Genomic DNA, 11,428 nt, shown 5'->3' on the forward strand with positions numbered 1-11,428 from the left:
ACATTCAGGGGAGTCAGTGATACTATTCTCAGGCTCTGTATTTGCTGCTGCTGAACTGTTCTACAGCCACTGAGCCACAGATGTCCCTTAGACATCCCTTTTCCCCCACACTCTGTTGTGCCATGTACGGTAATACATTATACTACTTAATATTATATAGCTTAATCATTAAAATATACCATCTGACATATTAATTAAGCACATGTATATACTCATTTTAATTTGGAACATAATTTTACCTGCCAAAGAAATTTGTATCACTTGATATCTTGTGCCCACACCAATCTGGATTCTTATAAAAATTTCTTTAACCATACTGATTCATTATAGTGTTTCTAAAACTAAATTAAACTTTGCCTTCAAATGGTACACAAAAGCCATCAAATCCAAAGACACCAGTGAGATAATTAAGAGCACAACTGTAAAAGCTACTATAGTTTTTCTCGATTTCTTACATGCTAAAACCAGTGTTATGACCCCAAAAACTTTACGTTAATGTGTAAAAAGAAAGAAAGAATTTTTTCAAAACTATAAGTAAATTTTTCTTGTTCTCACACAGATTCCAGTCTCATTTAACACTTTTCCAAATCCTTTAACACAATTTTCTTATTCAGGCACAATTTTCAAAAAGGAAAAGGGCAAAAGATGACCTCTTGTGTTGGAGAATGTTAACTTGATTTTTACAGGTAGAAAAGCCTTTGTATGAAGGGAAAATGAAATATTATATCTCACCTCTGAAAACATGCATCTACATACATTTTGCAGATATTTGGCCCTAAAAATGGCCTTTTTGCACAACATTTACATTTTACATTTTAGTCATTTGGCAGACGCTTTTAATCCAAAGCGACTTACAAGTGCATAGGTTCTACCATAAGTCAGAGCATCACATCCAGAAACTAGCAAAATACACAGGAAATGCTGTTCTAAACATAGTTATCATCAGAAGTACATTTTTTATTTTATTTTTTTTTGGGGGGGGGGGGGGGGGAATGTTAGACAAGGATAGGGATATCAGAAAGGAGGGGCAGGGGAAATCAGGAGGGAGGACTAAGGTAGAGTTTGAAAAGGTGAGTTTTGAGTCTGCGTCGAAATAGGGGGAGGGATTCTGCTGTTCTGACAGTGGTAGGCAAGTCATTCCACCACTGAGGAACCAGAACGGAAAACAGGCGTGAACGTGCAGCTCGACCGCCAGGTGCACGTAGAGAGGGAACCGTTAGGCGACCAGAGCTGGCAGACCGGAGTGGTCTAGCTGGGGAGTAGGGAGTGATCAGGGATTGTATGTAAGGTGGGGCAGTCCCCTTAGCAGCCTGAAATGCCAACACTAGGGCCTTGAAACGGATGCGTGCGGCAATAGGAAGCCAGTGGAGGCCAATGAGAAGCGGAGGCCAAGAGACCAATTGTTTGGGATCATATCTGCAAAAGTAAACATACTTTTTGTTTCATTGTATTTGTAAATGAGAGTCATCTGAGAGCATTTTCTCATTGTGTAAAGGTAAACATGTTACTAATAACATTATGCCGCAGAATGCTGCAGCCCGCCTGATCACCAGTCAGCCCAGGTCGGCTCATGTCACCCCGCTTCTCATTGGCCTCCACTGGCTTCCTATTGCCGCACGCATCCGTTTCAAGGCCCTAGTGTTGGCATTTCAGGCTGCTAAGGGGACTGCCCCACCTGACATACACAGTATGTAGTGGCCTGTAGCGTAGTGGTTAAGGTACATGACTGGGACCCACAAGTTCCGTGGTTGATCCCCGGTGTAGCCATAATAAGATCTGCACACTGTTGGGCCCTTGAGCAAGGCCTTTAACCCTGCATTGCTCCATGGGAGGATTGTCTCCTGCTTAGTCTAATCAACTGTACGTTGCTCTGGATAAGAGAGTCTGCCAAATGCCATTAATGTAATGTAATGTGCAAGAGGGACAACTTTTATTGGCATACAGCCATTACAAATTAAGATATGAAACCGAAACCAATACTCTAATACAGTAAAATATTGTAAGTCACAGGAACAGTAATGCTGGTTAATGTAGTCTAATCGGTCTACATCATTTGGTCACATGTTCAAGTGTCCCTTTGTCTTACTCTTTCACCCACTGTAGTATTTCTTCTGGGTCCATCTTAAACAAATTCATTCTAAAGACGAAATTGAAATTCCCTCAATACTCAGGCAGGTCTCCAACTGAATCAGGTCTGATTGTTCTATTCAATAACCAATTCAGAAGCACAATCTGCATCAACTTCAATCAGCACTGTGTTTCTATAACTATTAGGAAATCTTTCTTGGGTTTTGAATGCTTTTCAATAAAGCATTTGTGGCTTAGGAAATTGCTATCCACTTGGATTTTAGCCTATATTTGAGATTTTCAACTGGAGTGTATCAGTTTTGTACTCATTTACTTTTGTAAGCATTTTAAATTAAATGCTTAAATTCAATATTTTGTTGTGCAGTGAGGCAATGGGGGTGGGAGCTGGGGTGGTTGGTGGATTGGAGGGAAGGGTGTGACTCACTTGAAGCACAGGCAAAGCATAACCCCCTCATGGACTCCTGGGTAATGCAAAGCAGCCATTTTCATCCGAGCATCATTTAGCCAGTGAAATAATATGGCATGGGAGCCAGTCTGTTAATTTGGCTAGGGATCCAGGGAACCCTTCCTTTTCCCCAACGACTGCAAAATGACTGCCCTTTTTAGCAGTCATTTGCAAGCCACAGAGTGGAACGGGACATCATCACCAGCTCATATATCCAGGCATCCAACAGCCATCCTCTATCAACTTCAATCAGTGCATTGTTTCTATAACTACAATGACAACGTTTTTGTGGTTTTGAATAATTTCATTTGTGGTTTAGCCAATTGCTTTAGGCTATGCGGCAGGTATTGACCTTGAGTGTATCAGTTTTTAAATCGTGTGTGGTTGAGATTGAGTGAGAAATAAATGCAAGATTTTTTAAAACTGTGTTTATTGATTAGTGCTGTTGTGCTAATTGTGTGGACTGTGTTGAAAAAGTAGACTCGATATAAAGAAATGCTTGTTAGTAATTGTAAAAAACTGTGAGCTCTTTCTGCATTGTTCAGATCCAATGCTCATAAACTCGCCCGTGGCCCTTATCATGCATCCTGAGGTTATGATTGGAGTGCTGGCACTTCCCCCAAACTGTCACCCTCTCCTACCTCTGTCCGAAACTCCCTCTCCTTGCAGCTATCCTCAGACAGCAACAGGTCAAACAAGAGGAGATCATAAAAAATAAGTACAATAATTGCAATAATACCATCTTGTATACTAATATATTCATTGAGGTCCATTCAAACGGTATATCCTGTTATCATAGTGATTGAAAAAATGAATTAATGAAAAGGAAGACTTAAGGGCTGAGAGTAAGGGAAAATTCCATGTTGAGTCAGTTTGAGCATGCTAACAGCCTTTCTGAGAAAACATGCACAAGCCATGTGTAGTAGAGCTTCCATTGTCCGTTTTAAATAGAAGGAATTGTGAGCGCTATTGAACCACTTGGTGGAGACAAAGACCGCAATTTTTTTTTGCCTCTTTCTTTTCTGCTACATTTTTACATTCCTCTGACATTTTATTCCTCATTCAGGATGGCGTGGTGTGTCTGCCAGGCTGTGATCTGAACAAACAATGGAGTCTGTTTTGTGCAAAGTGCACTGTAATGCAAATTGACGAGAAAATGAAACCAATATGTTTCCACTTAAGTCATTCTCGTGCACGTACCCATAAATCCTAGTTTGTCATTTTATCTGAGCTCCTGTCTATTTTGCCAAATCAGCAAGTTAAGTTGAAAACATTAAATGAAGGAACTATGCCTTGTCTCGTTATGGCTGTGTTGTTGTGATTTGTATTCAGGGCTACAGTTCTGGTGGGGAATTGTGATAGAGGAACTTCACTCAGCAACCATAACAGTTGTTCAAGCAGTTTCCATGCTCTGCTTAGTAGACAATAGACACAGCAGAACTGCTTTTGCACCCCTTCTGTCCAAATATCGCACACCTCCTGTGCTAGGAGAGATAATTGTGCTGATAAAGAGCCATTATAGTATTTTAACTGACCTGAAAGCCTTGGTCTGTCACCACCGACAGTTTGACAGATGTTTTACAAACTCACTTTTCAGCAGTCATCAATACTCCAGTCACACCAAGATAATAACCAAGAGGGTGTAGCGGCATTGCACCAAGTAGATTTCAGGTTTAAACCTCAAAGCACCTAAGCCTACATATCCCAAAATTCATCTGTAAATATTAGGCTTTGTGCAAAAGTTAAGCCATGTGAGGCGGTTTTAATAAGGACTTCTACTGAGCAAATAATTTGGAAACAATATGGTCACATCTGGGATTAAGGCCTTTGAAAGCAGTTAACCACCTACTGCAAACATGACTGAGAGGCAGCCAACAAAGCAAATGACTGGAAACTCTAGGTGTCTCTCTCACTCACACACACACTCTCTCTCTCAGACACACACACACACACACACACACACACACACAGACGCACACAACTTGCAGAGCCAGCACGATGACTGTTCAGGAGCTCTTTTTTCCTGTCATAACAAAATGACAACCAGACCATCTGAAATAAAACAAACAAAATAACTGTTTATACAAGAAAAGATATATGGCAGTATGTTGAAAGCTTCAAACAATTCAAATCATAAAATAAAATAAAACACTTATTTGTTTTATTTCTGGGTAATTCTTATGCTAACATGTATAGGAGTCCCTTAACACTGACAACTCATGATATTGGTAAATTATTATAAAAGGTTAATGCTAACATTTCCACATAATGTATGCCACCCACACATTTCCTCTTTAATAAAAATGATGGGGGAATGCAGCACCGTTTTTAAACTTTATGTTCCCAAAAGTGCAAGTCAGCAGATCTAACATGCTTTATGCAGAGAGGGAAAAAAAGCTTGTGGCCAGAGTAAAATGGAAGGCACATTAATTCTTTAAAAGCAATAAAAATATAGAAATTAATCATTTGGATCTTTTCAGATATTTAGCAGAAGCGTAAGGTACTGAGAGCTTGTAAAGTTTCCAGAAGCTAAATTCTCATCCATTAATTTATTTTACCGAACAGAGATGTGGAGCAAAATAATCTGCTGCATTTTATATTTAAAAAAAACCCAGGATAGATAAAGGCTTAATTGTTTTACTCCACTGTGTCTTTTTTTGACTACTACATTTATTGGATAAAACATGACCATATATTCAATAAATACATATAAATGTAATCTATTTCTCTTCTACATGTTGAAATAATATGCTATGACTTTTTTTAATTAACTGTTTTCTCAATAGCAGTTAGTCATTGCAAAGTGTGTTTTTTTTTTATGGTTTTCGTCGAAAGCTTTTAGGCAGGGCATCTACTCTACAACCTTATACAATCAACATATATCCCATAACATATTTGAATTCAGGTCCTGAGACCTAATTCTAATAATGGTCCATCATGGACCGCGGGAGTCTGAGCCGACCGTTTGAAATGACACATCGTTGGGATGCAGTCGGCGTTTCCCCCACGGCGATGTCACAGCGCTCAGCCTCCTGACAGCTGACACGGGCCATCAGGGAACATTTAGCGTCCTGGAGACGAAGCGGCATCTTAATGCGTTCATGCGTGCATACTTACAGGGAAAGGTACACAACCCTATAGCAGTGGGCCCAGCGAAGGAGGGAGGTGGGGGCCCGGGTCAGCGCTCTCCCGTAATGACTTGCTGTTTTGAATGCTGGGATGCGACGCCTGACTTGGGTGGCTCTGTTAGTCCCATAATGCACTGTGCTCTGTCCAATTCACACCCTGCCATGCTGGTCCCCGTGGAGGCCTAAATTAAACATGCCACATCAATAGTTGATGGGCAGCATCTGCTGATGGGGCTCAGGCAGCAGAGGGAATGGGGCTGATTGATTGCTGACAAGTAATCTGACAGGAACAAACTGACGTGCAAACAAAGCGGAATTAGCTGGCTAGGGTTTAGAAGCAGGCTCGGACGGCTTTAAAGTTTGTGCCAGGATGATGAGTTGGGCATCAGTCCAACCGGTACAAAATCAGCCCATGTGCCAGAGGGTAAGAAGCACCTGGAGGGCCCCAGGCAACATCCTCCTCTCTGATTGGCCCCTATCCTCACTGCACATGTCTACATTTGCACCTTTTCTTAATTAACTTTCCTGATACACATCTTCGGAAGTAGAACCGCTGCCCTGTTAGCACTGAAAACGTACCTTCACTGCTCACCTGGAGAGCAGGGTATCTGCTGCACAGGGTGTGTGCAGTGCAGGGCATGTTTGCTAGTTCACCTACATGTCTATCCTGCAACCACAAAGAGGGATATTTCAAGCAGGCTGACCTGTTCGTTTGATGTTTCGTCTACTGTCTTTGTGCTCCCCTGGATTGTAAGCGTGTTACCATGGTAATTTTTCATATAGTGCTTTGGCGATAAAAGAAACAGCATGTCTCTGCAAATTCCGTCAAACACACAAGCATATGCTTATGCACACACAATTTACCGGGAACTTTGCATGCTTGCTTTAACTGTCTAAATATTTTATTTCGGAAACTAAGCATTCCGTTGTATGCCAAAAACAGATGGTTGAAGACAAAACTGTTACTCTTTGGTAGATCGTAATTGGATTAGACTGCATACCAAAAAAACAACAACAACATACCTATGTTGACATTATGGTCCCGAGCACTGACTCATTTCAGATGATTTGTGAGGTGCATTGCAGATACAATGAAACAAGCCGGCTCCCGGTTGCCCTGTCTGTTTCGGAAAGCGATGCCTAGCTAGTTGACGGCGAGTTTAGAACCAAAAAAACTGTGCGCCTGCCAGACAGGCGCAGACACACGTCCCTGACTTTCATCTCTCGCTGACGGCCTGGGAAGAAGTGAGGCGGAACCCTCTGTTTTATTGACGAGACGGGAAAGAGAGGGAGCGCCGCTCTTCTCCTCTTCCCTTCGTTTTTACCCATTCCTTTTCTTCAGGTGTATCTTGGGTAATTATAGAAACTGTGGGTTTGGTATAAAACAGTCCGGCACTCATCAATCATGGTCTGCGCAGAAAAGAAGTGGAGATAGACTGTTTGTGGGTGGAGAGTATTGATCAGTGAGATCTAACAACAGGGAACATAATCTTATCGCTTGCCGCATTGTAGTCTGGTGTGTGGGTGGGTTATTGTGTGTGCACATGGGTTTTGCTTGTATGTGTGTGTGTGTGTGTGTGTGTGTGTGTGAGAGAGAGAGAGTTTTTTGCATATTTTTGTGCATCCCACATTTTTGTGTGTGGGAGTGTGCATGCTTGTACATACATGTATGTCTGTGCGTGTGCATGTGTGTTGCGTTCTGTGTGTACATGTGTTTGTACATATGTATGTGGGAATGACTGAATGTGTGCTTGTCTACATTAATGTGTGTGTCTTGGTATATATTTGTGTATGTGTTATATGTGTGTGTGCACATGTGCATGCGTGTGCATATGTTGCAGTTACCGAAGATTCCCCCGTGTGTGAAACCTCTCATAGGAATTATGAAACTGTTCATCTCTGTAAAACCAAGTCAATTACCACAGGCTATAAAGACAAGTCAGATAAATGTATATTTGTGAGATCATTGTGAGCTGTTTACCTCATTCAAATAAATTCTCTTCTCATCCCTTATATACCCTTGTAGGTTTCCAATCTAGTGTGTTCCTAGCAGTTATATTCTCAAAAGCCTACTCTTATAATTTAGTTTCATATTTGTGAAATACTTAACTCCTGTAATACATTGAAGGACGTTTATTGGTGGAATTGATATGCAGAGGTAACAGGTCTTTAACTGGAATTGCTTTGATGTCGTGACTATGTGGTTGCTGACTGGCAGGGCTTGACAGTAACTGCAAGCTGGTTGCCATTTTAGCTCTGTCACTCACCCGTCGCCATGGGGTGCGGCAGTCCAAGTAGAGCTCTTGTTCGAATCACATTTTTTATGCTTTATTTGAAAATGCTGGGATGGAATATGGCAGCCATGCCAAGTTGGGTTTGGTTTCAAATTATGAAAGGGGAGGAAACAATTATATTCCCTTTATTCCGTCATTTTTCCTGCAATACTCCACATGTGAAGATAGGAAACAATCAATGTGCTGTCAAAGGAAAGAGGCAATATTTTGATTTTGGGACATTTGTGAATAATTCCTGAGCACATGTTGACGGATAGGAGGAGGGGGGATTGAAACTTTTTCAGATACTTTAGGCTTCACATTTTTGTGTTTGTTTTTGTGGGAGGTTTTAAGAAATCCTCAAGTTGCCACAAATACCAGCAATATTGTTTTATAAGACTGGTTGGTGTGTTTTTATCATCACTGAAGATAAACTAGGATGGTTGTTATAAATTATTCATGAACCTTCCAAAGTCATCTTATGGCAAACAATAATACTTGAGCATGGAACCAGGTAGCACTATGTGGTAGAGCTTCCTATAGGTTGCAAGAACTGTTCAGCTCCATTTTGGTTTGTTCCTTGTCTATCCTCCTTTTTAGAACACCTGCTAAGTTTGCTTGTTGCACATCACAATTTCTTTCTCAAAATAAGTCCTTTGAGGGAAGACAGCAAGTGGACCCACCTTGGTTTCAGCTAGATTGTGTCTGAGTCTGGTAGCTGGAATTTCCAGCAGAGTGTTTCTCTCAGTGATACAGTTTTGTAGGGAGAAATGTCTCCCACCCCACTGGATGTGCCCCTAAGGGCAGCAGCATAGCATACTGGTTAAGGAATCCAGTGTAGGCTGCAGGTTCAACTCCCAGGCGAGGCACTGCTATTGTACCATTGAGAAAGGCACTTAACTTCCATTGCTTCAATAAATATCCAAGTGTATAAATGGCTTGTATGTTCAAAATTAAGAATTTCATCTGCGTAAGTCACTCTGGATAAGGTTGTCTGCTAAAAATGTAAGATGGTGACTCAAGTCAGGAGTGGTGGGAAAAATGTGTGTTATGAGTGGCAACAAATCCCTTCACAGAAAGTCTTCAGTAGTACTGTGGAACACCACAGTACTGTGGAACACCACCGCAATCTATTATAACTAAATAAATAATGGCATTTTTAATCTGCAGAAGCACCTTCCTCCCAAACACACACATTTTCAAGCAGGATGAACAGCAGGCATACCTGAGCGGGAGATAAAGGACTGTAAATAGGTCACGCATGGACACAGGCTTTAATTGTGAATTAGCAAATAAATAAATAAACAGAAATTACTTTGCTACTTTGTTAATTTGCCACTGGCAGATTTGGTGACTTCTTGAGCGGCCCTGGGATAGAGTTTCCTTCCTGGGGCTTGCAAAAACTGCAAATGAGAGAAAGTAAGGGAACAGCCTGCACCCCTGTGATAAGTCAAAAGTGTGAGTGTGTGTGAGGGCATCATTTGCACTACAAAGAGACTGTTTTTTTGTTATTTACAGAAGACAAGGAGCTCCCACTGCAGTCAAGCTGAGATTTATCTGGTCATAATGACTTCTCTCTCACACTCCGCGTGATGCCCTGCTGTGAATTTCTCCCTGCAAATGAGACCCCATTTAGTTCTGCCACTGGTCCTAACAGCCAATCAGATTAGTTCTGCCACTGGTCCTCATGAGCCAATCAGATTAGTTCTGCATTCTGGCACTGCTCCTTAAAGCCAATCAGATTCAAAGGTTTGAACAGTGGCGAGCTTGGCGGAAAATGGGGGAAGCACTCAAACAGAGCAATAAATCAAGATTCTCTGGCACAAAACACACATATTTCAGATGCTGAGTTTGAGTATTCCTGGGTTGTTTCGTCTATTGTTGTTCTTGTTCTCCGTGTTAATTCTGTTATTGTCATCATTGACACAGTGTCTTAGACTTGCATAATATGTAGCTAGGCTACATTTCTCTAATCTACAGAAATGTTTATGAATTAGCGTATGTGAGATGCCACTGACAATAGCCTAGAACATAAAGTGTCACAGTACTAGGTGTTCAGATCGGACATATCAGGATTCTGGGATTACAGCAAATAGTTATGTTTGAATCGATTTTTACTTTGAGCCAATGCTGCTGGTTACATATTAATTTGTGTCCTCAGGTGAACCGCATTGTCAGGTTTGTGTTTTTACAGGCTACTGTATCCTACTATGCAACTTGTGTTTACAGACTTATTTTGTAGCTTTAAATGGGCTGACCATGAGTCAGATCTGTAATTGGCTCTCTGGGAATATTTGTGGGCTCGGCAAAAAATACCAGTTATTATATGGCTATTTCCTCAACACAGGATGTTGACTTTGATGACGAAAAGCTTGTCCAAATTTTCTTCACTCCCGCTCATTTGCCGCTTTGCTCCACTCGTTTACTCCACACCTTTGCTCCGCATAATTCTGCTGGAGTGGAGGAGTGGCAGTGGGGGAGTGGAGTAAAGGAGAGTGGACTGAAAAATAATGCGACGCAGCCTTAATGGCACTTTCCTTGTTCGGAAATGAATTTTTCTTTTCCTTTTTTTTTGTTAGTTATTTGATAATGAGGAAATCCAGCCACAGAAAGCAGCTGGGCTTGAGTGAATTATGGTTTTCTGCTGCAGAGAAATTAAAATGACAAAGAGCTACTTTGAGAGGGATGCTACTCTTAAAACATTCCAATGGGATATCATTAGCCAATGGCGAAGATGGTGCAATGCAGAGTAACAATTCAAAGATACTGCTTAAATACCTTCCCAAGGATAAAAAAAGCTCTTCCAAAGGCCTATTGCTCATCTATCTCTTCCCTCTCTTTTAACTTTCATCATCCTACCTCTTTCTCCTCCTCCCTCCATCCCTCCATTGCTATTTCTCCCTTCATGTCTCTCTCTCTCTCTCTCTCTCTCTCTCTCTCTCTCTCTTTCTCTCCCTTTCTCTCTCTTTCATAGTAAGTATTTGAAATCTGGGTTTGTTCTCCTGCTCGTCATCATTAAAGGCGAAACATTGGCTTTTGCCGCCTTGCAGTCTCGACCGCATGCTGAGCTGAGGTTCTGGAGGGAGGAGCCTTCTGTCCCAAAGAAGCTCCAGGGCTTATACACAGGTACTGCAGGTTTATTTCCCATCTTTTTTCTCAAATTTGAATTTGCTTCTCTAAATTGGCACAGAGCTGACAGGCGGAATTCCAAAGAAATGGGCCGTGTTAAACCTCTGGCCCAAAGAGAGGTCAGAGCTGGCTGAAACAAGGGGCATCTTTACCCACAGGGCGCCCCTGCTGGCTGGGCGCCAAGCGAGCTCCGTTCCTGCTGGACTCCGCGGACGGAACGGCGACACCAAATTTTTGAAAAGATTACGGGATAATGAGAAAAAAAAAAGCGGCGAATCTTGGACGGGATTAGCCGCCACGCTGGGCAAAGAGCGGAGCACTTTGTCCGAGGCACAGATGGAGACTGTGCGGCTCTGACTCCCTTG

Source organism: Conger conger, chromosome 3, assembly GCF_963514075.1.
Source record: "Conger conger chromosome 3, fConCon1.1, whole genome shotgun sequence".
In the NCBI taxonomy this organism is placed as follows: Eukaryota; Metazoa; Chordata; class Actinopteri; order Anguilliformes; family Congridae; genus Conger; species Conger conger.